Genomic DNA, 24,915 nt, shown 5'->3' with positions numbered 1-24,915 from the left:
CCCTGCTACTCTGTCCCTCGTAGTGTTTGGCTGTATTCAGGAAACTTCTTTGCTTTTGGTTTAGTCCAGTTGTGCAGACTTCCCCTGTATTCTTTGTTGTCCTTCTCTTCACCTAAAATAATTCTTGTCTTCTATCTAGTTAGTGAATATGCCTCTTCCTCCCTCCTCACCCTCGTAACCATCAAAGAATGTTTTCTTCTGTGTTTAAACCATTTCTTGAGTTCTTATAGTAGTGGTCTCATAGAATATCTGTCCTTTTGCGATTGACTAATTTCACTCAGCATAATGCTTTCCAGACTCATCCATGTTATGAGATGTTTTGAGGATTCATCATTGTTCTTTATCGTTTCATGGTATTCCGTTGTGTGAATATACCATAATTTGTTTACCCATTCATCCCTTGATGGGCACCTAGGTTCTTTCCATCTTTTTGCTATTGTGAACACTGCTGTAGTGAACAGCAGTGTGAGGGCTCTTATTTCTCTAGGACATATTCCAGGGAATGGGATTGCTGGATCCAAGTGCCAAATCAATTTCCGAAGTGGTTGTACCATTTTACATTCCCATCAGCAATGTATAAGCGTTCCCAGTCTCTCCACAACCTCTTGAACATTTATTATTTTGTGCTTTTTGGGTTAATGCTAGCCTTGTTGGGGTGAGATGGTATCTCATGGTAGTTTTGATTTGCATTTCTCTAATAGCCACCTGAATGCCTTCTTTGGTGAAGTACCTGTTCATATCCCTTGCCCGTTTTTTAATTGGGTTATTTGTCTTTTTGTTTTTGAGGTTTTGCAGTATCTTGTAGATTTTAGAGATTAGATGCTGATCAGACTTGTTGTAGCCAAAATTTTTTTCGTAGTCTGTAGGTTGTCTTTTTACTCTTTTAGTGAAGTCTTTGAATGAGCATTAGTGTTTGATTTTTAGGCACTCCCAGTTATCTAGTTTTTCTTCCGGTGTCTGTGCATTGTTAGTAATGTTTTGTATTGTTTATGCCGTGTGTTAGGGCTCCTAGAGTTGTCCCTATGTTTTCTTTCTTTATTATTTTAGATTTTATATTTAGGTCTTTGATTCATTTTGAGTTTGTTTTTGTGCATAGTGTGAGGTATGGGTCTTGTTTCATTTTTTTTTTTTTTTTGCAGATGGATATCCAGTAATGCCAGCACCATTTGTTAAAGAGACTGTCTTTTCCCCAATTAATGGACTTTGGGGCTTTGTCAAATATAAGCTGCTCATAGGTGGATGAATTTACTTATGGATTCTCAATTCTGTTCCATTGGTCTATGTATCTGTTGTTGTACAGTACCAGGCTGTTTTGACTACCTGGAGGTATGAATCAGGTAGTGTGAGGTCTCTCACTTTGTTCTTTTTCTTCAGTAATGCTTTACTTATCTGGGGCTTCTTCCCTTTCCATATGAAGTTAATGATTTGTTTCTCCATCTCATTAAAAAATGTCATTGGAATTTGAACTGGGATTGCATTGTATCTATAGATCACGTTGGGTAGAATAGACATTTTCACAATGTTGAGTCTCCCTATCCATGAGTAAGGTATGTATTTCCACTTATGTAGGTCTCTTTTGTTTTCTTGCTGTAGTGTCTTGTAGTTTTCTTTATATAGGTCTTTTACATCTCTGGTTAGATTTATTCCTAAGTATTTTATCTTCTTGGGGGCTATTGTAAATGGTATTGATTTGGTGATTTCCTCTTCTATGTTCTTTTTGTTGGTTTAGAGGAATCCACCTGATTTTTGTGTTTATCTTGTATCCTGATACTTTGCTGAACTCTTCTATTAGTTCCAGTATTTTTCTTGCGGATTCTTTAGGGTTTTCTGTGCATAAGATCATATCATCTGCAAATAGAGATACTTTTACATCTTTCTTACCAATTTGGATGTCCTTTATTTCTTTTTCTATCCTAATTGCTCTGGCTAGGACCTCCAGCACAATGTTGAATAAGAGTGGTGATAAAGGGCATCCTTGTCTGGTTCCCGTTCTCAGGGGGGATGCTTTCAGACTCTCTGCATTTAGGATGATGTCGGCTGTTGGCTTTGTATAAATGCCGTATATTATGTTGAGGAATTTCCCTTCTATTCCTATTTTGCTGAGAGTTTTTATCATGAATGGGTGTTGGACTTTGTCAAATGCTTTTTCTGTATCAATTGATAAGATCATGAGGTTCTTGTCTTTTGTTTTATTTATGTGATGGATTACATTGACTGTTTTTCTAATGTCGAAACATCCCTGCATACCTGGTATGAATCCCACTTGGTCATGGTGAATTATTTTTTTGATATGTTGTTGAATTCTATTGGCTAGATTTTGTTGAGGATTTTTGCATCCAAGTTCATGAGGGACATTGGTCTGTAATTTTATTTTTTTGTGGTGTCTTTACCTTGTTTTGATATCAGGGTTATTCTGGCATCATAGAATGAGTTTGGGAGTATTCCATCCTTTTCTATGCTCTGAAATACCTTTAGTATTAGTGGTGTTAACTCTTCTCTAAAAGTTTGGTAGAATTCTCCAGTGAAGCCATCAGGGCCAGGGCTTTTTTTTCTTGGGAGTTTTTAAATTACCTTTTCAATTTCTTCTTTTGTTATAGATTTATTTAGTTGTTTTACCTCTGTGTTACTTTGTGTAGATAGTGTGTTTCCATAAGTTTGTCCATTTCCTCTAGGTTTTCAGACTTGTTAGAGTACAATTTTTCAGAGTATTCTGACTCTTTGAATTTCAGTGGGTCTGTTATGATATCACCCATCTCATTACTTACTGGGGTTATTTGCTTCCTTTCTTGTTTTTCTTTTGTTAGTTTGGCCAGTGGTTTATTGATTTTGTTGATCTTTTCAAAGAACCAGCTTTTGGTCTTGTTAATTCTTTCAATTGTTTTTCCATTCTCTGTTTCCTTTAATGCTGCTCTAATTTTTATTATTTGCTTTTTTCTGTTGCCCAAGGATTTCTTTTGCTGTTCTCTTTCTATTTGTTCGAGTTGTAGGTTAATTCTTTGATTTTGGCCCTTTGTTCTTTTTAGATGTGTGCATTTATTGCTGCATATTAACCTCTGGGCACTGCTTCTGCTGTGTTTCAAAGGCTCTGGTAGGATTGTTTTCATTCTCGTTTGATTCTGTGAATTTCTTTATTTTGCCCTTAATTTCTTCTATAACCCAGTAGTTTTTGAGCAAGGTGTTCAGTCTCCATGTGCTTGATTTTTTTTTTTCCTTGCTTTTTCTGTTATTGATTTCTACTTTCATGGCTTCGTGGTCAGAAAAGATGCTTTGTAATATTTTGATGTTTTGGATTCTGTTAAGCCTTGCTTTATGGCTTATTATGTTGTCTATTCTGAAGAATATTTCATCTGTGTTGGAAAAGAAAGTATACTTGGCTGCTGTTGGGTGGCATGTTCTGCATATGTCTATGAGGCCAAGTTGGTTGATCGTGGCATTTAGATTCTTCTTGTTTTTACTGAGCTTCTTTCTGTACGTTCTGTCCTTCACCAGAAGTGGTGTGCTGAAGTCTCCTGCAATTATTGTGGAGCTGTCTCTCTTTTCAATGCTCTTAGAGTTTGTTTTATGTATTTTGGAGCCCTGTCGTTGGGTTGTTGTTGTTAGGTAGAGTTGAGTTGGTTCCGACTCATAGCAACCCTATGCACAACAGAACGAAACACTGCCCGGTCCTGAGCCATCCTTACAATCATTGTTATGCTTGAGCTCATTGTTGCAGCCACTGTGTCAATCCACCTCATTGAGGGTCTTCCTCTTTTCCACTGACCCTGTACTCTGCCAAGCATGAGCTCCTTCTCCAGGGACTGATTCCTCCTGGCAACATGTCCAAAGTCTCAAAGACTCAGTCTCGCCATCCTTGCCTCTGAAGAGCATTCTGGCCGCACTTCTAAGACAGATTTGTTCGTTCTTTTGGCAGTCCATGGTATATTCAATATTCTTTGCCAACACCACAATTCAAAGGCATCAACTCTTCTTCGGTCTTCCTTATTCATTGTCCAGCTTTCACATGCATATGATGTGATTGAAAATACCAAGGCTTGAGTCAGGCGTACCTTAGTCTTCAGGGTGACATCTTTGCTCTTCAACACCTTGAAGAGGTCCTTTGCAGCAGATTTGCTCAATGCAATGCATCTTTTGATTTCTTGACTGCTGCTTCCATGGCTCTTGATTGTGGATTTAAGTAAAATGAAATCCTTGACAACTTCAACCTTTTCTCCATTTATCATGATGTTGTTTATTGGTCCAGTTGTGAGGATTTTTGTTTTCTTTATGTTGAGGTGTAATCCATACTGAAGGCTGTGGTCTTTGATCTTCATTAGTAACTGCTTCAAGTCCTCTTCATTTTCAGCAAGCAAGGTTGTGTCATCTGCATAACGCAGGTTGTTAATGAGTCTTCTTCCAATCCTGATGCCCCATTCTTCTTCATATAGTCCAGCTTCTTGTATTATTTGTTCAGCATACAGATTAAATAGGTACGGTGAAAGAATACAACCCTGACGCACACCTTTCCACAAGTGTCCCCTTGTTCTGTCCGAACAACTGCCTCTTGATCTATGTAAAGGTTCCTCGTGAGCACAATTAAGTGTTGTTGGGTACATAAATATTTAATGTGGTTATGTCCTCCTGGTGTATTGACCTTTTAATAATTATATAGTGTCCTTCCTTATCCTTTGTGGTGGATTTTACTTTAAAGTCTGTTTTGTCAGAAATTAATATTGCCACTCCTGCTATTTTTTGACTGTTGTTTGCTGGACATATTTTTTTCCATCCTTTGAGTTTTCATTTGTTTGTGTCTTTAAGTCTAAGATGTGTCTGTTATAGGCAGAATATAGACAGATTGTGTTTTTTAATCCATTCTGCCACTCTCTGTCTCTTTATTGGTACATTTAGTCCATTTATATTCAGTGTAATTACTGATAGGTATGAGTTTGGTGCTGTCATTTTGATGTCTTTTTTTGTGTGTTGTTGACAGTTCCTTTGTTACACTTAATTTCTGTGTTGAGTTGTTTTTCTTTATATATTTTCTTTTCATCTTTTTCGTTGTTGTTGATTTTGTATTTGCTGAGTCTTTATGTTTTTCTTGTTTTTTTATTTTGATGTGTAGGGTTGTTACTTTCCTTTGTCATTACCTTAATATTTACTCCTATTTTTCTAAGTTCAAGCCAATCTTTTATTTCTTTATATCACCTTGACTTCCTCTCTGTATGAAAGATCTATGACTACATTATTTAGTCCCTCTTTTTTGTCTTAATGCTGTCATTTCTTACATAATAATGTCTCTGTTTCCCTATTTTGGGTGTTCTAGCTTTGATTTTTTGTGTGTGTGATTTCCTTTTCTGGGTTGGTATCTGGTTGCTCTGTCTTGTGTTCTAGTCTTGGGTTGTTATCTGATATTACTGATTTTCAAACCAGAGGACTCCCTTTAGTATTTCTTGTAATTTTGGTTTGATTTTTTTCAAATTCCCTAAACTTCTGTTTATCTGGAAATGTCCTAATTTTGCCATCATACTTGAGAGACAGTTTTGCCGGATATATACTTCTTGGCTGGCATTTTTTTTCCTTCAGTGCTTTATATATGTCACCCCATTGCCTTCTTGCCTGCATTGTTTCTGCTGAGTAGTCCAAGCTTAGTCTTATTGACTCTCCCTTGTAGATGACTTTCCATTTATCCCTAGCTGCTCTTAAAATTCTCTTTATCTTTGGTTTTGGCAAGTTTGTTTATGACATGTCTTGGTGACTTTCTTTTGGGGTCTACCTTGTACAGGGTTTGATAAGCATCTTGGATAGAGAGCTTCACATCTTTCACGATATCAGGGAAGTTTTCCACCAACAAATCTTCAACACTTCTCTCTGTATTTTCTTTTATCCCCTCTTCCCCTCCCCCTCTTCTGGTACTCCAGTCACTTGTAGATTACTTCTCTAGATAGACTCTCACATAACTCTTAGGGATTTTCATTTTCAAAAATTATTTTATCTGATTTTTCCTGAAATATGTTGGTGTCAAGTGCTTTATCTTCAGTCTCAATAATTTTGACTTCTAGTGCCTCAATTCTGCTCCTTTGACTTTCTATTGAGTTGCCTAATTCTGAAACTTTATAGCTAATCTTCTGGATTTCTGTTTGTTGTCTTCAGCCTGTTAAATTTGTCGTTATGCTCTTCTCTAATCTTCTTAAGCTCCTCTATTGCTCTGTTTGTGTACTCCTTGGCTTGTTCTGTGTTTTGCCTGATTTCCTTCCTGATCTCTTAAAGAGTTCTGTATATTAATCTTTTGTATTCTACCTCCAGTAATTCCAGGAAGTTATCCTCATCTGGAAGATTTCTTGAATTTTTGTTTTGGGAGCTTGCTGAAGCCATCATGGTCTGCCTTTTTATGTGATTTGATATTGACTTGTCTCTGAGCCATTGATAAGTTATTGTATTTATTTATTTTATGTTTGCTTACTGTGTCCTAGCTTCTTGTTTTGCTTTGTTTTGATATGCCCAAATAGGCTCCTTCTGTAAGGTAGTTTGATTATTAGCACCTTTAAAGCTCTGTCAACCAGATGGTTAGAACTGTTACTAGGTATATGAGCCCAGGACTCCATTTACTTTTCTTGTATGGATTCAGCTCAGGTGTCCAGTAGACGATCACCAAGTGTGTGGTGTAGGCTCTCACACACAGTACTAGATAGGCAGGGGTGATTGGTGTAGGCACAGGTGTCTGGCTGCAATAGGGGGTCATGTGCTGATTGAGGCAGGGGGCTGACGGCCACCCATGAGTGTCTTTGAGGAAAGCATGTCCCTGTTTCCTAGAGTGTGTAGGTGGGTGGATTTTGCAGCCAGAGTATGGGCACCGAATGCTATTGGCTGTAAGGATTGGGAGGCACTGCTTATTCTTAGACCCCTGTTGTAGGTGGCTAGGTGGCATAGGTGGAGCCACCAGTCCTCAGGCCCCTGATGTGGGTAGGTGAGTACCCTACTTAACAGGCAGAACAATGTCAAATGTCACAAGCTTGCCACAGCTGTTGAAATGTGCCCACACAGATCTCTGCAGGGGTGAAAGGTGTTCAAAGTCCATGGACCCCTTATGTCTTTGCCCAAGCAAAGAAGGCCAGGATTCCTGGCTTAGGTGAGCTGGCAGATTATTTTTCCCTGTTAATTAGTTCCCCCTCTCAGGCCTGGAGAGTGGCTCAGGCCATGTGGCAGCTCCTATTTCCAGCCCAGGGGAAGCGACAGTCTCTAAAGCTGTCTTGGATCTAGTGCAGAGTGGGAAGGAGGCAGGTAAACGGGAAAGATGTTTTTCTTAAAGGGGTGTTTTTGTTCCACATGGTAGATTAGGTGCATGTACTTATCTTCTGCTGACTGAGGGCCACTTTTCACTGATTCTGGAGGCGTGAGTGGACTCTCCAACGCTTAGTCCTCCCAATGAGGAAAATGTGCATCCCAAACGCCACTGCTTGCTTCACAAACTTGCGCCAGCAGATCCTGCCTGTGGGGTGCCAGTACCCTCTGGGTCTGGTCTGGCAACTCCAAATTGCTTCTGAACTGTCCCTCCCTTCCCCTGCAGCTCAGTCAAATTCTTCAACTTTGCCTTTGATATTCAGGGCTCCTAGATTGTCACATATAATTGATGCACTTGTTTTTTCAGGTTTTTATTCTTAGAGGGACCACAGGAAGCATCTGACTACTCTGCCATCTTGGCCCTACCTCCCTGATCTCTTTCTGTTTGATCAGTCCCCTTAGTGTTAAGTGCATGGACTTTGGAACTAAAAAGGCACAGATTTAAATACAGGCTCTGCCACTTCCTAGCTCTGGGACTTTGGAAAAGCATATAGTAGGTCCTTCTGGTTTCTTGGAAGGTGCCCATTAAGTTTCAATTTACACTGGAACCCTGGTGTCCTCAAGCCCTCCAGCCTTCTGGGGTGCAGCAGACACATTTTCCTTGCTCAGCCTTCTTCATACCAGAAATCATTCCTCCTCCCTCAAATACAGTTCAGTTTCTGTGGTTTAGGTGGTCCTGACCCTCACCTTCCCCAAGTACCAGGGTTGGGCAGAAGTCTCAAGCCTAGACAATCCAAGTTCTACATTCCTTTGGCTCCAGCGATTGGCTCAAGGATGGACATGTCAGTTAATCAGAGTCCCTTCGTGGAATTTGTAATGTGGACATTAGAAGAAAGAAGGTATCTTCCTCTAATCATGAGATACAAGGCAGTGAGGGCTTGGCATTGCCAGAAATCATCCTGTTGCCTATGCAAGAGTCAAGCCAAGTAGAATCAAATAAACCTGAACCTTGGAAAAAAAAGTTCTGATGCTCTGAAGACTTGCCTAAAGTTCCCTTGGACTCTTATTTTCCTTAAGGTGGTAGTATGGGTTGGATTTCTGACATTTACAACCAAAAGAGTTCTGACCAATATGTGGCTTCATTTTAATGTCCAAATAGGATGGCTGGAGCTATGGCAGCTTGAAGACAAGCCAATATGCTGAAAATAGCAAGGCAGCAAGAGGCATAGAACGCAAGAAGCAGCAAGGTCCAAACTCCTGATGACACCATTTTTGTTTTCATAGCTGCCATTGTGTTGCACTCCAACTCATGATGACTCCATGCACAACAGAACAAAATGCTACTCAGTCCTGTACCATCCCTGTGACTAGTTGCAGGTTGGACCATTGTGATGCATAGGGCGATTTTCAAAATTAGATCCCCAGGACTTTCTTACTAGTTTGTCTTATTTTGGAAGCTCTGCTAGTGGTAGAAATCTTGCTTTCCATGTGGGAGACCTGGGTTTGATTCCTGGCCAATGCCCCTCATGCACAGCCACCACCTGCCTGTCCGTGGAGGCTTGTGTGTTGGTGTAACACCATTAAGCTGCTAAATTAACTGCTTCTGGAGATCATCTAGTTTAGGACTTCTTGTTAGGTGAAATAATGAAATTTCCTTTTTGGTTAAGTAATTTTTGAATGATTTTCCACTACATGCAGCCAAAGCCATCCTTAACTTGGACTCCAGCCCTCTGCCTCCAATCCCTGTGATTTTGGGGAGGGGCTGGGGGGGAGTGGGTGATATTGCCCAACTGAAGGACTAGCTTTTTTTCTGATCTTTACTCTGGCTCCTCTGATGCTATTTTTTCCTTCAGATCCCCTCAGCCCTTTCTGGGTGCATTCCTGATTTCTTCATTCCTTCCAAGTATCCCTAACACTTAGAAGTTTCTATTGATGTTTTGAGAAAGCAGAGGAGGAAGTTCAGCATAGTATAGACACCAACTTAAAGTTATATATAAGATTTCACTGAGTTAAAATTTCATGGGCCATTATTGCCAAGGGGAATTTATTTCTGGCCATGTTCTTTCTTAGGAATCAGCTTGCTACCATGTCCTCCAACCTCTCTCTAGCTCCACTCTAGCTACTGGCAGTCTACCCCAAAACTTCTCTTACTTGCTAATGCAAAACACTTTCTTCTCCATACCTGACCCTGAGCTAAACTACAGACCGAAGTTGACCAATTAACACTCATTAAAAGTGAACTTCTAGGGAAGAAAGCAATAGCCAGAGACAGTGGATTATGCCTCCTGGTGGACAGACTGACCACAGTGTGTTCTCTGCTGTGTTTGGGAGAGATTGCAAGTTGAAAAACAAGATCTGGAACTTTCATATCCCAATTAAACCAGGGAAGGAGAAGAACCTGTCACGAAGAGGGAAAGAAAACAATAAGAAAGACCAAAGGCTCTGCCCATGTAAGATTTACTTGCAGACAGTAGTGCGAGCAAAAAACACCAAATACTGGGGAAAACTGAGAAAGTTAACACCCTCAAAAATTTTAATGCCCCAACAAAAAAATCACAAGCCACACAAAGAACAGAGAAACAACAGCCCATTCAAATAAACATGACAAATGGAATGAAAGCACATCTAGGGATGACCATTTGCATGAAACACTCTTTCCATCTGTGGTACACTAAATTACTTAATGTGGCCATTTTATCCATAGTCTTTGTAAATCTGTCTGTGGAAAGAGATGATGGAAAAGTTCAATATCATCAGTTAGCACAAGGCCACTGGTCCACTGTGAAACAGACCATCAATAGCTCATATGCAAGTTTAAGTTGAAGTTGAAGAAAATTAGACAACTCCACAAGAGCCAAAGTACAAACTTGGGTATACCTCACTCAAATTTAGAGACCACCTCAAGAATAGCTTTGACTCAATGAATACTAATGACCGAAGACCAGATGAGCTGTGCAAGGACATCATACATGAAGAAAGCCAAGAGGTCATTAAAAAGACAAGAAAAAAAGAAAAGACCAAAATGAATGTCAAAAGAGACTCTGAAACTTGCTCTTGAACGTCCAGTAGCTAAAGTGAAAGGAAGGAACGATGAAGTTAAAGAGCTGAACAGAAGATTTCAAAAGGTGGTCAAGAAGACAAAGTAAAGTATTAAAATGAAATGTGCAAAGACCTGGAATTAGAAAACCAAAAGAGAAGAACAGGCTTAGCATTTCTCAAGCTGAAAGAACTGAAGAAAAAATTCAAGCCTTGAGTTGCAATATTGAAGGATTCTACGGGTAAAATCAAAGACTTCCCCTACAGTATGGATTAAAGCCTTCAGTATGGATTACACCTCAACATAGAACAAAGATCCTCACAACTGGACCAATAAGCAACATCACAATAAAGAAAAGACTAAAGTTGTCAAGGATTTCATTTTACTTGGATCCACAATCAGCACCCATGGAAACAGTAGTCAAGAAATCAAAAGACATTGCATTGGGCAAATGTGCTGCAAAAGACCTCTTTAACGTGTTGGAAAGCAAAGATATCACCTTGAAGACTAAGGTGCACCTGAACCACGCCATGGTGTTTTCAATTGCCTCATATGTATACGGAAGCTGGACGATGAGTAAGGAAGATTGAAGAAGAATTTATGCCTTTGAATTGCGGTATTGGCAAAGAATATTTAATAAATATACCATGGATTGCTAAAAGAATGTACAAAACTGTCTCGGAAGAGGTACAACCGGGATGCTCCTTAGAAGCAAGGATAGCAAGACTACATCTCACATACTTGGGACGTGTTATCAGGAGGGATCAGTCCCTGGAGAAGGACATCATGCTGGTAAAGTAGAGGGCCAACGAAGTAGAGGAAGATGGATTGACACAGTGGCTGCAACAATGAGCTCAAGTGTGACAACAATTGTGAGGATGACGCAGGGCTGAGCAGTGTTTCTTTCTATTGTACATAGGGTCACTATGAGTCAGAACCGACTTAACCACAGCTAAAAACAGTCAGGGAAGATATTAAATGACCCAGGAAGCATCAAAAGAAGATGGAAGGAATACACAGAGTCACTGTACCAAAAAGAATTGGTTGACGTTCAAACATTTCAGGAGGTAGCATATCATCAAGAACTGATGGTGCTGAAGGAAGAAGTCCAAGCAACACTGAAGCCACTGGTGAAAAATGAGGCTCCAGCAATTGACGGAATACAAATTGAGATGTTTCAACAAACAGATGCAGCTCTGGAAGCACTCACTCGTCTATGCCAAGAAAATTGGAAGACAGCTACCTGGCCTGTTGACTGGAAGAGATCCATATTTGTACCCATTCCAAAGAAAGGAGATACAACAGAATGTGGAAATTATCAAACAATATCATTAATATCACACATGAGTAAAATTTTGCTGAAGGTCATTCAGAAGAGGTTACACCAGTACATTTGACAGGGAACTGCCAGAAATTCATGCTGGATTCAGAAGAGTACATGGAACAAGGGATATCATTGCTCATGTCAGATGGATCTTGGCTGAAAATAGAGAATACCAGAAAGATGTTTACCTGTGTTTTATTGACTATGCAAAGGCATTTAACTGCATGGATCATAATAAATTATGGATAACATTGCAAGAATGAGGATTTCAGAACACTTGATCGTGCTCATGAAGAACCTGTACACAGACCAAGAAGCAGTTGTTGGAACAGAATGAGAGGATATTGCATAGTTTGAAGTCATGAAATGTGGGTGTCAGGGTTGTATCCTTTCACCATACTTATTCAATCTGTATGCTGAGCAAATAATTCAAGAAGCTGGACTATATGAAGAAGAACGCAGCATCAGGATTGGTGGAAGACTCACTAACAACCTGCGATATGCAGATGTCACAACCTTGCTTGCTGGAAGTGAAGAGGACTTAAAGCACTTAGTGATGAAGATCAAAGACCATAGCCTTCAGTATGAATTGCACTTCAACATAAAGGAAATAAAAATCCTCACAACTGGACCAGTAAGCAACATCAGGATAAATGGAGAAAATATTGAAGTTGTCAAGGATTTCGTTTTACTTGGATCCACTATCACCGCCAAAGGAAGCAGCAGTCAAGAAATCAAACGACATATTAAACCCCCAAAAAACAAATGACATATTGCATTGGGCAAATCTGCTGCAAAAGATCTCTTTAAAGTGTTAAAAAGCAGGGAGGTGTCACTTTAAGAACTAAGGTGCACCTGACCCAAGCCAAGGTGTTTTCAGCCCCCACATATGCATGTGAAAGCTGGGCAATGAATAAGGAAGATCAAAGAATTGATGCCTTTGAACCATGGTGTTGGTGAATAATACCAAATATACCACGTACTGCCAGAAGAGTGAACAAATCTGTCTTGGAAGAAGTGCAACCAGAATGCTCATCAGAGGCTAGGATGTCCAAACTTTGTCTCACATACTTTGGACATGTTATCAGGAGGGATCTGTCCCTGGAGAAGGAAATCATGACTGGTAAAATAGAGGGTCAGCAAAAAAGAAGACCCTCCATGAGATAGACTTTAAAGTGACTGCAACAACGGGCTCAAACATAGCAACGATTGTGAGGATGGTGCAGGACTGAGCAGTGTTTCGTTCTGTTGTACATAAGGTTGCTATTGAGTAGGAATCGACTCAACAACGGGAATGTGAAGAACTTACACAATGAAAACTATAAAATACTGCTGAAAGAGATTAAAGAAAAGTTAAATTAGAAAACTTAATATTTTTCATGGATTAGAAGACTTAATATTGTTAATATGTCAGTACTACTCAAAGCCATCTATAGATTCAACACAATCCCAATCAAAATTCCCACAGCCTTGTTTACAGAAATAGAAAAACCAGTCCTCAACTTTATATGGAATGGAAAGAGGTCCTGGAATCTAAAACAGTTGTGCATTCAGCTTGGCCAGCTACCACTTTGAGGACATTATCTATGTTCACATGTCTAACAAAATTCCTTCCTTTGAGAAACTTCCCCTTCCGTGTGATACTCACAAGGCTGCCAAGCACAGAACTCCACCCCTCTGACCACAGGAATGACTCAGTCTGGGTGAACTAGACTTTCTGTCCCAGGACTTTGAAACTTCTAGTGTGAACACATGGGGATGGAAAGTGGTTGGAGAGAAGTGATTTGATGTGTTTACCTTAGAGTAGTGATGCTGGACCACAGCATCAGTATCACCTGGGAACTTTCTAGAAATACAAATTCCCTGGCCCCAGACTTAGTGAATCGGGAACTCTTTGGGTCACACAAACAATATGTGTTTTAACAAGCCCTCCAAGTAATTCTAATGCAAGCTAAATTTGGAGAATCAGTGTCCTAGGGAAACTAGAAGTTCCTGCTAGTTGGTTTCTCAGAGCTTCCCTGGATCTTGTCCTTTTGAAGTCTTCCTTAGATTCTTTGATCTCTCCAGTGCCATTTTAATTAAATTCCTTTTTGGTTTTGTTTTGTTTTGTTTTGTTTGAGAGAATCAGAGTTGCTTTCTGTTGCTTGCGACCTAAAGACCCTGACTGATGTTCATCTCTTCTCATTCATAGCTGCACAGAACCTTCTTGAACCTTGGGCCTTCAAGCCATGAATAGGCCGCACTGGATCAACTTCACCCTGGTCTTTGTATTTAGCTTCAGCCTCAACTATATGAACTCCATTCCAGACTGAGGCCCAGCCCAGCAGGACGTCTGTTTAAGCTCCATTAAAGTCTCGCCTGTTAATAGTTCAGTTGTCTCCTTCAGTAATGAGGGCCTTTGTGTCTTCCAAGGCCTCTTTATAAAAACATTCATTTGACTCCTCTTTTTTTCTCATCTTAGCTCTAAATCGCCTTTTTAACTATTCACGACAACCAGTTAGTTTCTATATTAGTTAGGGAACAGAATAAGCTGCTTTAATAAGGTGACTCAGAAATACAGGATACACATTTGTTTATATCTTGTTTAGCAATTCAGAAGTAGATGGGTGGTTCAGAGTAAGTACAGGGGTAGGTAAGTGGCTCTGCTCCAAGTAGCCATTGAAGGACACAGTTTCCTTCTAACTTATTGCTTTGTCATCTCCTAGAACACTGTTGAAGTAAGCTCTCCACCACCACGTCTACATCCCAACCCATGGGAAAGGTGAAAAAGAGGAAGTAGATGGCTAACCAGTAAAGTCACTAGAAGGAAGCAAGGGGTGCAGACCGCACTGAAAGACACTGTCAGAGAAGTGACACCAAAATGACTTTCTATAAAATTGTTGTACAGTATTTCAGTAGAAATTTATTATTTTTTTAATAAAAATATCATTGTAGTTAGTTATAACAACAAAAATATTTTTCTTATGCCCAGCTTACATGTATCAATATATCTACAGGCTAAAACTCTTTGCTAATTTATTTTTGAACCCTCTCGACGGCACCTAACAGCAACAACAACGCCGTCAGAGCTGCCACTATTACCCAATTACAATGATGGTTCGAGTCACATGGTTTTGTCCGCGTGGGCTACAAGTACACGCTGTTGTTTTCATTGCAGCCGGGGTTTTTAGTCACTGATTTTGTCAGATTTCTTGGTGTTTTAGCTACAATATTGTGGTAATTAGTATTTGTGAGCCTATATCAATAATTTTTTTTTGAGAATGTAGTAATTAAAGGAAAAGAAAGGGTGATATACGGGAATTACAATTTAAGAGTAACATTGGTACAAAAAACATTACTAAGAATTTTGTATGGTCTGGTATAGGAGGAGGTCCATATGAGGGGAGGGAGTAACACCATGAGTTACTGCACTGGGTGACACCAACCCTAGTGTGATGGTTCAGGATGTGTGTCAACTTGCCTAGGTCATGATTCTCAGTGGTTTGGCAGTTATGGTATAGTTTGGCAGTCGTATGATTTTGTGATCACTTCCATGATAAGATTTGATACAATGTGATCACCTCCACAATGGGATTGCTGTGAGTAGCCAATCAGTTGAAAGGGAGTTTCCTTGGACATGTGGCCTGCATCGAATATAAGTAGACATTCTGGCAAGGCTCATGGGCTTTTGCTCACTCTGGATCCTGCAAGTGGCTCCTGTTCATCTGACCTCCAGTTCTTGGGACTTGAGCTCGCAGCTTACCTGAAGCCTTGCCTGCTGATCTTGGGATTCATCAATCTTTGCAACCTGTGAGCAAGAGCCCTGCTCTCTGACCTGCCAATCCTGGATTCGCCAGCCTCTACAGCTATGTGAATCAGGAAAAGCCTCTCTCCAGACTCACAGACTTGGGATGTTCCAGCCTCTACAACCATGTGAGCCATTTCCTTGATATAAATCTCTCTATATATACATTTGGAAACTCTGGTGGTATAGTGGTTAAGTGCTCTGGCTGTTAACCTAAAGATCGGCAGTTCAAATCCGCAGGTGCTCCTTGGAAACTCTATGGGGCAGTTCTACTCTGTCCTATAGGGTCACTATGAGTCGGAATCCACTCGACGGCAATGGGTATATACATATTTATATTCTTTACTGGTTTTACTTCTCTAGAGAAACCAGCCTAAGACACCTAGTGATGCAACTGTGGCTAGCAATTTCCTTTTAAGAAATCATGTAGGAAAAGTGGTGCTCATATCAATTCTATTCATTTTCCAATTGTGAGAACTTAGTTACACGGTCACACCTAGCTAGCAGCAAGGGAGGCTGGGAAATACAGTCTTGAGCTGGCAGCCATATAATCTGGTATATATTGGGGTGGGAGACTTAGAAGAAAGAAGGAAATACTGATGGACAACTGGTAATCTTTTTACACTTCTTAATCCTGATCCTTATATCCATGGCCTGCAACCTCAGATACTTTCAGGGGTAAGACAGTTGATTAACTGAGTAAAGGAATTGGGTGTAAAACTAGGAGTAGGTGATTGTGACCAAATGAGGAGCACCATGTTCTGTCTGAAAGGGGCAGCAGCTAGTTACCTGCCAAATGTCCCTTCCCCCCTTTTTTCTTTGCTAACAGATCTTGAAGTTTGGCTGGCTGGCAGTGCACCCAGGCCCAGGGCATAAATCATGATTGTTCTAAGCCAATCATGGAAGTTTTGTTTCTAGTGTCCTTGGCCTTCCTTGTAGCTAGGAGTTTCCATGTGACTGTGTTCATGAGAATTAGCCAAAGAAAGAATTAGAGGAAGTTTGGTAAGGGACTTCTGAGTAAGTATTTACTTTCCTGGTAAAGAGAGTCAGTAATGGCTGGAAATTCCCCCTTACCTATTCTTCCTGCTTTGAATTGTGTGAGATGCCTGGAGCTAGGGCAGCCATCTTATGACCATAGTGTGCCAAGAATGAAGGAAAGGCCAAAAAAAATTGTGAAGATACTGAACCAGAGAGAACCAAAGCCAGCAGCTGCATATCTTGATGTCTTGTATTAAAGAAAAAACACACACACAAAAACACCTGTTTGTTTACTAGTACCAGTCACTAGTGCATCGATGCCAGCTCATGGTGACCCCATGTGTGTCAGAGTAAAACTATGCTCCATAGGGTTTTCAATGGCTGATTTTTAGAGGAAGATCACTAGGTCTTTCTTCTGAGGTACCTCTAGGTGATGGCAAACCTCCAGCCTTTCAGTTAACAGCTGAATGTATTAACTGTTTGTATCACCCAGGAACTCCTTTGTTTGTTTAAGCCACTTAAAATCAGTTTATCTGAACCTTGTGGCCAAAAGCATTCATAACTGATGAAATCCTTTCAGGCTTTTTTCTATGTGTATATTTACTTTGTAAAAATACGAAATACAGACTTTGATTTCTAACCTGCTTTAAAATACTGTATAGTATGACAAGATTCTTCCTCTGTCATTTAATATTGTTCAGAATTTTCCATTTTAATGACTACAAAATATCCCATTTATGACTATATCATAATGCATTTAATCAATCCTTTGTTATTGGACAGTCAATGATAAAGGTTTAATAAAACAACAACCAAACCCATTGGTGTCAAGCTGATTCCAACTCATGGCAACCCCATGTGTTAGAGAGTAGAATTGTTCCATAGGATTTTCTTGGCTTTTATCTTTATGAAAGCAGATTTTCAGGTCTTTCTTCTGCAGTGCACTGGGTAGGTTTGAACCGCCAACATTTAGGTTAGTAGTTAAATGCAAACCATTTGCACCACCCAGAGACAGAGTTTACAGGTTAATTATTTTTTCATTTTGTTTTGTTTTAGTTTTTGACATGGAAGTATGCTATTATAAACAAGTCTATAATAAACATCCTTGTAATTAAACTGAGCACCTTATAACTCCATTCGTGTTTATTTTCTTAATTTTCTAGAAATGAAATAGCTGGGTCAAAAGGTAATAAATCTCTCTCTTGAATAAATTGATATGCTTGCCTTTGGTTCCATTTATGCTACCCTGGGAAACCAGTCATTCATTTAGTCATCATCCATTCATTTAACAAGTACAAGAAAGGGAGAAAGAATGATAGTTGTGATCGGCAGCTTCCAACAAGGTTCCCAATGATCCCTGCCTCCTGGTATTCCTGGCCTTGTATAATCCTTTCCCCTTGAGTACGGGCTGGACCTAGTGACTCTTTTCTAACAAATGGGATATGACAAAAGTGATGGGATGTCACTTCCATGATTAGGTTATAAGGGACAGTGACTTCCATCTTGCTAGCACTCGCTCTTGCTGGCACTCGCTCTTGCCACTCTGTTGAAGCCAGCTGCTGTGCTGGCTCTATGCAGAGGCCTCCATGGAAAGGAACCAAGGGAGGCCTCTAAGCCAGCAGCTTTTGAGGAACTGAGGCCTCAGCCCAACACCCTGCAAGGAACCTGAATCCTGCCAACAAATCATGTGAGCTAGGGAATGGATCTTTCCCAACCAAGTCTTAAGCTAACAAAATCCCATGCCTGGATACTTGATCCACAAAAACAGTGAGATAACAAATGTGTGTTGTTTTAAGTCACTGCATTTTGGAGAAACTTTTTACACAGCATTAGACAATCGATACAGAAGTAGAGTAGTAGAAATATGCCACAGTATACAGTGGCAGTGTGCACATAGTTAAAGTACCAAACAATTGCTTTCTTGGTGGTATGAGGTCCCCCTCTCTGCTCGCTTCCCTTTCCTTTTCATCTCTTGGGAGATAAAAGGTGATGCAGGCCACACCCCAGTGAACTTTTCTACATTGGGTCAGGGATGTGACCTGGCTAAGGGTGTTACAATCCCACCCTAATCCTCTTTAATTTAAAATTACAAAATGGATGACAACCACACAATACTGGGAATCATGGCCCAGCCAAGTTGATACACATTTTGGGGGGACACAATTTAATCCATGACATTCCACCCTTTGGCCCCCCAAAATCACATCCTTGCAACATGCAAAACATATTCATCCCATCATATCATAGCAAACGTCTTAACTTCAAGTTCAAAATCCAAAAAGTCCTCTTCATCTGTGAAATCTAGAATACAAGTTATCTGCTTCCAAAGTACAATGGCAGAACAGGCACAAGCTAGACGTTTCCATTACAAATGGGAGAAACTGGAGGAAAAGAAGGGATAACAGGCACAAAGCAAGTCAGCAAAACACATTAGCCCTTAAGGCTTTGAAAATAATCTTCCATTCTCTGGGACAATTTACACAATGGCCCTGCCCTTCAGACTCTAGGTATTGGCCACAATCTCCAGATTCTGAGTAGAGGCCCCTTGGCTCTGGGTTTCAACTCTGCCTTCTGGGCCCACTGGGACAGCAACTCTGCTCCTTCAGCTTTAGCCACCATTCTCCTAGTCCATCTGAGTAGGGACTCGACCCTTAGAAATGCCAGAGGCCATGGCTCCACCCTTTGAAACCCCAGAGGTCATGGCCATACCTTTTGAGACTGAGGCAGCTTGCCTTCTTGTGTTCCTTGTCTCTTTAGCTTCTGCTTCCTGTGGCCTCTCGGCTCTCAGGGCTCACACGGCATCTGCCCTGCTATGGCAAGTCTTCTAAAGCTCTGTAGCTCCACCGAAAAGTGCCTGGAGGCACCCCACTCTGCCAGGAAGCAGGCCCTCTATTTTTATGATGACATGATTTAGAGTTCATTTATATTTACCTTAAATTTTATGGTAATTTATAGGCATTCAGCTCTCTTGCCCCGTGGGTCGGCTCCAGCACTCTCTGGCACAGGTCTTCTGGTTCTGCTGCTGCTGATTCTCTGCTACTGCCCCTCCTCTACCACCACAGGTTCTCTGCTGCTGCTAGTCCCCTGTCACTGCCGCTCCTCTATCCATTCACAGTTTCAAAACTGCTTCCACATTTTAGGTATCTGTTAGAGCAGCACCCCACTCTTGGTACCAAGTTCTGCCTTAGTCATCTAGTGCTGCTGTAACAGAAATACCACAAGTTAATGGCTTTAACAAAGAGAAATTTATTTCCTCACAGTAAAGTAGGCTAAAAGTCCAAATTCAGGGCGTCAGCTCCAGGGGAAGGCTTTCTCTCTCTGTTGACCTTCTCATCAATCTTCCCCAGAATAGTTTCTCTGAGCAGGGTCCCTGGGTCCACAGGATGAGCTGTGCTCCTGGTACTGCTTTCTTGGTGGTATGAGGTCCCCCCCTCTTTGCTCACTTCCCTTTTCTTTTTATCTCTTGAGAGATAAAAGTTGGTCCATGCCACTCCCTAGGGAAACTCCCTTTACATTGGATCAGGAATGTGACCTGGGTAAGTGTCAATCCCGCCCTAATCCTCTTTAACATAAAATTACAATCACAAAATGGAGGACAACCACACAATACTGGGAATCACAGCTTAACCAAGTTGACACATATTTTGGGGGGACACAATTCAATCCATGTTAGGTGGAGAAGGAATGCATCTGCCAAGACTTTTGAGTGCAGGGCAAGCTTGCATTACATTTTGCAGGCTAAGAAGGCATTAGCTGGGGGAAGAAGGGAGATAGGGAATTTCCAGGCAGGGTTTACAGGACAATAAGCTCTGGGACCAATTCCTAAGCCTATGGTATCTTCTTACTAGTCACACCCTTGAGTGGTGGCAGATTTACTGTGAAGCCAACAGAGCTTAAGTTTCAGAGCCCTGGGCCTGCAGGAAACCCTTCCAAGGCCCAGGAAGGAGCCCACCAGTTTTGTGTTTATAATTTTGTATTTTTAAAAAGCTTTATTGTGATGAAAATTTGACACATGCCATCTCAACAATTTCTACATGTAAAATGCAGTAACACTGATTACTTTCTTCAAGTTGTGCAACCATTCTTGCTATCCTTTTCCCAAATCATTCTATCACCTTACACATTCTTTTTTTTTTTAAGAAAAAAACAAAAAACAAAACCTAAACCCATTCAACTCATGGTGACCCCATTGTATTAAGATGAGAATTGCTCTATAGGGTTTTCTTGGCTGTAATCTTTATGGAAGCAGATTACCAGTCTTTCTTCAGCAGCACCACTGGGTAGGTTTGAATGGCCAACCTTTAGGTTAGTAGTTGAGCACAAATGGTTTGTACCACCCAAAGACCATTTTCTTAAAGTTGTTATTGTTGTTCTTAAGTGCTATCGACTTGGTTCTGATTCATAGCAATTCCATGAACAATGAAATGAAACACTGCCTGGTCCTGCACCATCCTCACAATCATCACTACCATTGAGCCCATTGTTGGAGCCACTGTGTCAGTCCATCTCCCTGAGGGTCTTTCACTTTTTCATTGACCCTCTATTTTACCAAGCATGATGTCTGTCATGGATTGAACTGTGTCCCCAAAAAATATATGTATCAATTTGGCTAGGCCATGATTCCCAGTATTGTATGATTGTCCACCATTTTATCATCTGATGTGATTTTCCTATGTGTTGTAAATCCTATCTTTATGCTTTTAATGAGGTGGGATTTCCAGCAGTTATGTTAATGAGACAGCACTCAGTCTATAAGATTGGATTGTGTTTTGAACCAATCTCTTTTAAGACATAAAAGGGAGATGTAAGCAGAGAGACAGGGTACCTCATACCACCAAGAAAGCAGCACCAGGAGCAGAATGTGTCCTTTGGACCTAGGGTTTCTATGCAGAGAAGCTCCTAGTCCAAGGGAAGATTGATGACAAGGACCTTCCTCCAGACCCACAGATAAAGACTTCCCCTGGAGCTGATGCTCTAAATTTGGATTTGTAGCCTAGAAGATTGTGAGAAAATAAATTTCTCTTTGTTAAAGCCATCCACTTGTATTTCTGTTACAGCAATACTAGATAACTAAGGCAGTGTCCTTCCCCAGGGACCAGTTTCTTGTGACAACATGTCCAAAGTAAGCAAGACGTAGTCTCACTATCCTGGCTTCTAAGGAGTATTCTAGCTGTGCTTTCAAGACATATTTGTTTGTTCTTCTGGCAGTCCATGGTATATTCAAAACTCCTCTCCAACACCATAATTCAAAGGCATCAATTCTTCTTCCATCTTCTTTATTCATTGTCCCTCTTTCGAAAGCGTATGAGGTGATTGAAAACATCATGGATTGAGTCAGGCATTCCTTAGTCCTCAAAGTGACATCTTTGCCTTTTAACACTTTAAAGAGATCTTTTGCGGTAGATCTGCCCAATGCAATGTGTCTTTTGATTCTTTACCTCTGCTTCCATGGGTGTTGACCGTGGATCCAAGCAAAATGAAATCCTTGACAACTTCAACATTTTCTCTGTTTATCATAATGTTGCTTATTGGTTCAGTTGTGATGATTTTTGTTTTCTTTATGTTGATGTGTAATTCATACTGAAGGCTGTGATCTTTGATCTTCATCAGTAAGTGCTTGAAGCCTTCTTCACTTTCAGCAAGCAAGGTTGTGTCATCTGCATATCACAGGTTGTTAATAAGTCTTCCTCCAGTCCTAATGCTATGTGCTTCTTCAAACAGTCCAGCTTCTCTGATCATTTGCCCAGAATATAGATTCAATAAGTATAGTGAAAGTATACAACTCTAATGCACACCTTTTTATGGTTTTAAACCAAACAGTATCCCCTTGTTCTGTTCCAATGACTGCTTCCTGGTCTATGCACAGGATTTGCATGAGCACAATTAAGTATTCTGAAATTCCCATTCTTTGCAATGTTATCCATAATTTGTCATGATCCACACAGTCAAATGACTTTGCATAGTTTTAAAGAGAGCCCTCTAATTCAGGGACCATAAAGTCCAGACCTGTCCCAGCCTCAGTGAGCCTGTCAAGACCCTTTCAATGCCCTGCCTCTCACCCCTCCCAATCTCCAACATATGTTTACCAGTCTTATTTGGCTCTGCCTCATTGAAAGCTGTTTTCAGCAGCCTCTCTTCCCTTCTAATCTTCGCTTCCTTAACCTAAGCAGTTTGGGTTCTTGTAATCTTTCCTCACAGGCACTATTTTCTAACTCTTTCATCATCTTTAAGCCTCTCAGAACTTTCCTAAAGGCAGTGGTGCCCAGAATGGATGTATTTTTCTAAACAGTGAGGCTGGCTCCTGACCAAATGGCATCCGAGCAGGGCCACTTTAGGCTGGGCTGAGTCCCTGGGAACAGCCTCTCTGCCTGTGTCTCCCCATCCCCCAACCTACAATTCAGAACAAAGGTTCAGAGGAGAAAAGCAGGGAGTGACTAGGGAGGAGGTAGAAGGGGGAGATTTGTTATTTCCTTAGGGTGGGGTCCTCCCTTTTAAGATGCTGGTGGCAACATTTCAAGACAGTGATGGGCTCCCAGAGGAAGAGAACTGACATAATCAGTGTCTACTCTATGCCAGGGACATGGGCTTTCCAGCCATTATCTCATGAAAGCCTCACCACATCCCTGCAAGTTAGGAACAAGACTCCCCATTTTATAGCTGAGGAAACTGAGGTTCAGAGATGGGAAGTAGTGTGCCCATGTCTCACAGCTAGTGAATGTTGGGTCAGGCCCAGCAACTTGAAAGCTCAGCCTCCAGCAAACCCCACCTCACCGCCCATCTATCCCTCAATATTTTATTGGTTCTCCCAGGGGTATATCACGTATGCTCAAGTTTTAATAGAAAATTAATTGGTGGGCACAGCAGTTAAAAACCCACCTGAAAATAAGTTTAATAAATGGAAAAGTCTGGTGGGCCAAATTCTTGGCTCTGGAAGATCGATCACATTGAAAGAAGACCCACTAGTGAGTTGGGAGTCCTCCCAGGGCTGGGATTCACTTCCAGAGAGAAAATAATTGACAAGAGAAGTCAGGCAATCTCTGCCCCAAACATGAAGAACAGGGTTTGAGATTTAGGCTGGGTAGACTATAGAGTGGGGATAACAACATAAATAATGAGAATAACAACTACTGTTTACTAAACACTTACAGCATGCTAGGCATTGTGCTTGCTGCTTTCTGTAGGTTAGTACGTTTTACCCTTATAAGAACCCTTCTGGAAAGGTAGGGTTATTATAATTACTTTTTGGCTGGGGAGCTGAAGATGAAGAAACTTATACACAGGTAGGCAGTGGTGAAGCACAAACTGCAGTCTAGGTCTGTCTGGCTCCAAAGCCCTTGCTTTAACCATTAACCAGTGTTATGGATTGGAATGTGTCTCCCAAAAATATGTGTTGTAAATCAAGGACTTCATTTTACTTGGATCCACAATCAACACCCATGAAAGCAGTAGTCAAGAAATCAAAAGATGTATTGAGTTGGGCAAATCTCCTGCAAAAGACCTCTTTAAAGTGTTAAAAAGCAAAGATGTCACTTTGAGGACTAAGGTGCACTTGACCCAAGCTATGATATTTTCAATCACCTCATATGCATGTGAAAGCTGGACAATGAATAAGGAAGAACTAAAAAGAATTGAACTAAACCCATTGCTGTCTAGTCGATTCTGACTCATAGCAACCCTATTGGACAGAGTAGAACTGTCCCATAGGGTTTCCAAGGAGGGGCTGGTAGGTTTGAACTGGTTGACTTTTTGGTCAGGAGTCTAGCTCTTACCCACTGTGCCACCAGGGCTCACATACTTTGGACATGTTGTTAAGAGGGACAAGTCCCTGGAGAAGGACATCATGCTTGGTAAAGTAGAGGGTCACCGAAAAAGAGGAAGACCCTCAACAAGATGGACTGACACAGTGGCTGCAACAATGGGCTCAAGCATAGCAATGATTGTGAGGATGATGCAGGACCGGTCAGTGTTTCGTTCTGTTGTATGTAGGGTCACTCTGATTCGGAACTGACTCCACAGCGCCTACCAACAATAGTGGTTGTGATCTCCTTTGTGAATGGATTTTCTTTGTTATGTTAATGAGGCAATATTAGTGTAGGATGTGCCTTAAATCAGCCTCTTTTGAGATATAAGAGAGCAGATTAAGCAAGCAAGCAGAGATGGGGGAAGGTAGATGCCATTCCACATGAAGACCACCAAGGAGCCAAGAAGAGAGGCTGAAATGTGTTCAAATAAAAATCGTAGTAAGCCAATAATAGAAATTGATTGAAGTTTATTTAATATGGGATTTGCAAGTCAGGGTAACATTGAGTCAAAAATGTTCCGAAGATGAGAAGAACTTCCAAAATTCTTATACCACATCTTATTGGCATTTCCATGGAAAAAGGGCCAGGACAGAACTAATAAATAATTTCGTCAGGAAGAATTTCAAGAATTGCATTCGTCTGACTTTTGGAGGCTCCCAGTCTCACCTTTGGAAACTCTGTTTGCAGAAACTGACTGAATTCTTCAAAACAGCACCATGCTCAAGGGAAAATGGTC

At 40.8% G+C, this 24,915-nt stretch overlaps 1 protein-coding gene across 9 annotated transcripts in view; it reads left to right on the top strand.

Annotated features, from left to right (window-relative positions):
- Nucleotides 1–13,324: 13,324 nt before the first annotated feature.
- Nucleotides 13,325–24,915, top strand: part of EYA3 (EYA transcriptional coactivator and phosphatase 3) — a 135,774-nt gene continuing 124,183 nt past the window's right edge. For 3 of the 9 annotated variants that reach the window (XM_023554416.2, XM_064281569.1, XM_023554417.2), the window contains exon 1: nucleotides 13,326–15,527. The gene's annotated coding sequence lies outside the window, so the exon portion shown is untranslated. Of the gene's footprint in view, nucleotides 15,528–24,915 lie in introns of all 9 variants that reach the window. The other 6 variants (XR_010321350.1, XM_023554419.2, XM_023554418.2 and 3 more) reach the window with 5 other exon arrangements.

The sequence above is a fragment of the Loxodonta africana genome, chromosome 3 (genome assembly GCF_030014295.1).
Source record: "Loxodonta africana isolate mLoxAfr1 chromosome 3, mLoxAfr1.hap2, whole genome shotgun sequence".
NCBI classification, from domain to species: domain Eukaryota; kingdom Metazoa; phylum Chordata; class Mammalia; order Proboscidea; family Elephantidae; genus Loxodonta; species Loxodonta africana.
The sequence above is the reverse complement of the archived record's forward strand: the minus strand, read 5'-3'. Positions and strand labels throughout refer to the sequence as shown.